General features: G+C 48.5%; 1 protein-coding gene across 1 annotated transcript in view; it reads right to left on the bottom strand.

Moving 5' to 3' along the window:
- Positions 1-2,866, bottom strand: part of STON2 (stonin 2) — a 204,277-nt gene that overhangs the window by 148,747 nt on the left and 52,664 nt on the right. The window lies entirely within an intron of this gene.

The following is a 2,866-nucleotide window of genomic DNA, read 5'->3' as shown; positions in this document are numbered from 1 at the left end:
TTTGGTCTCCGGTTGTCAGTAGTGGCTAGGTGGGATGGGGGGGTGGAGCCCCCTGTCACACAGCCCTGGCCCTGAGCTAGTACAGCAGAGAGGGCCCGCATGGTGCGGGGCTCCCTACACCCCCACCCTCCCAACTGCCTGACAGCTGCAGGTGGGAGCTGTGGCTTGAACCCACGTAGCTGTCTGTCGGGGTAGAAACTGGGAACAGAAGGTGGGGACACTGGGGAGCAGAGGCCCCCCACCAGGTGAACCTGGACTGGCCCTTCTCTGCTTCCCCCATAACCTGCCCCCAGTTTCCAACCCAGACCCATTCCCGGCCCATCCAAGCCAGCAGAGCTGCGGGGCCTGCATAGCAGGGTGCTCTCTTCTCTCCCTGTCCCCTGGTTCCCAGCTCAGGGTCAGCCACACAGGTCTGAGCAGCCAGGCAGGAGGAGAGGGGTGGGGGAATGGAGCCCCCGCACTGCACAGGCCCCTCCTTACTGTGCTAGCTTGGGGCTGGGTCCACACAATTCTCCCTCTCCCCATCACCCGACAGCTGGCAAGGGAAAGGGCTGGGGAGAAAAACTGTGTTGGGCCAGACAGTGAGGAAGAAGGGAAGCCCACGCCATGCAGCAGCCTCCCAGCTTTGATGGTGGGAAGGGGTGCAGGATGGAGTAATGGATCTCTTTCTCCCTGCCCAGCCCAGCCGGCAGGCACAGGCAGGATGCAGCGCTGGGGAGCAAAGTTTTGCTGTCTCAGCTCTGCAACAGCTTGGGGGCAGGACCAGCCCAGTGCTAGGCCAGAGCAGGTGACTGTGGTCTGAAGCTGGCCCACCTACCATGCAAGAGTGGGGATCAGGTTCAGCTGGTGAACTCAGATTGGTGGGGTAGTGGAGTGTCCCACAGGAGCGGCAGGGGGGATAGGGGTTTTGCAGCCAGCAGGGAGTGGGGGGGCATGTCTTCATCTGCAGCCTCCCTGCTACTGGTCAGAGTGCTCAGCCGGCTGCAACCCTCCCCACACTCCCTGCTCCTGGCTGGCTGCAAACCCCGCCCCGCCCCGCCCCAGTGGGACACTCCACAGCCCCACCAATCTGAGTTCACCAGCTGTGCCTGAAGGGGATAGCAAGGGAGCAGCAAAGGCACCTGGGATGCCAGGGGACTGCAACCTAACTTGGGTCAGGAAAGCATCCGAGACAGACATTCAATAAACCGGTCTAATCTAAACAGATTAAATCGGATACTACATCCATCCAGGTCTATCTTAGATTGGGTTCCACCATTCTTAAACTGGTCTAAGTATACTACATTTCTGTTCTATTACAGGTTTACACTGGTTTCCAGACATTTATACTGGTTTATGTATAAAGTCTGTACCTATGCAGTTTTTAAACAGCAAGGGTAATCAGACATTGGAGCCGTTTACAAAAGCCTGTCAGTGTTGGATTCTCTGTCACTAGAAATTTGCAAATCAAAATTAGGGTTCCCCCCCCAGAGGAATGCTTCTAGTTCAAACAAGAATTAATTCAAAGCAGTCCTACGGTCTGTATTGTGTAGGAGGTCAAACTAGATGATCACAATAAGCCTTTATGGACTTTTAATCTCTGAATCTATAGTAAATTTTAACGTCCAGCCATTTTGATAACTGAGAACAAAGGTTATTATTGTTAAAACATAAACAAGATTCAGCCCCTTCCCTTATCCTTTGGAAAATCAAAAACTGCTGGGTGGATTCTGCTACAGCCTCCTTGAAAAAATCATTATTGCACCAAGCCTAGGGCATGGAAAGCTGATGCTGAATTGAGAACTTTTGAGAAATCAGGTGTTCATAATGAAGACTGGGCAGCATTCACTAGGCTCGGTATTGGCATTTGAACTAATATGAGACATCAGGATCAGTGAAGAAAGTGCTTTGCGCTGACATTTGATGCTCTTTAATGTAATCATCAGGTTGCATTTCAAACTGCTGTTTAAAAATAACAGGGGTATTAAAAAAACAGCCAGTGTATCAAATTAACTTCTGTAGATCACTGTAAGATTTGCCTTTAACTGACCTTTACCTTCCACATTTCAGGACTCAGGTCTCAAAAGTTGTGACTATTTGTAAACCCAGCTATTTATTCCTGCATACACAAATGCAATGAATTTCTTTAATTTTCATCAAGTGGCAAACAACCCTGAAATCCCCTAACAACAATACAGCACTTGAATAATCTGAATTGGTCACTCACCCACTAATTTCTACACATAACTCTGAGCTGCCAATCTCAGCAAAGCCTGCTTCAAAACCTCCACTCCTTTTCTGGAGACCCCTTTGTGCTGTGTTCATTGGACACACATGCCCATCCTCCCTTCAACAATACTTGAAGCAAATTCATAGAGATCTGTTTTGCTTGGTTCAGTTTCTCTTCTCTCACTGCAGAGAAGCAGTTATTACTTTTATTAGCCAGGAAGCAATCTACTTTTACTCTCCTGATCAGAGGAGAAGCTACCTCCTGTAAAAGTTAACGAACCAACTTGAAATCCATCCTTCTTGAAATTTTCAAACTCAGATACTTGCCACAGTGCCAAAGCATTATAAAAACTGCATTTCATCCTGGGAAAACACGGCATATTGATTCCACTACATTTTCTAGCCCCTTCAGCAACCATTGTAACCAAACCTTTCTAACTAGCTTCTGGAGGACCAAAGCGCAAGCATGTCTCATCGTACCAATTCATGCTTTCAGAAAACCCTGTTTAAATAAAAACCCCCACCTTTTCCAACTCATTGCTATTACGTTACAAGTTCACACACACTTCACAGCTAAAACATTTCTTCAAACCTTTCTGCAACACAGCTAGCTTCTTCTATCTATTCACCCATTCGCTTACCTGATTCTCTCTCACTG

Source organism: Gavialis gangeticus, unplaced genomic scaffold, assembly GCF_001723915.1.
Source record: "Gavialis gangeticus isolate Ggan-Ray unplaced genomic scaffold, GavGan_comp1, whole genome shotgun sequence".
NCBI classification, from domain to species: Eukaryota; Metazoa; Chordata; order Crocodylia; family Gavialidae; genus Gavialis; species Gavialis gangeticus.
This window is presented reverse-complemented; position numbering and strand designations above follow the sequence as displayed.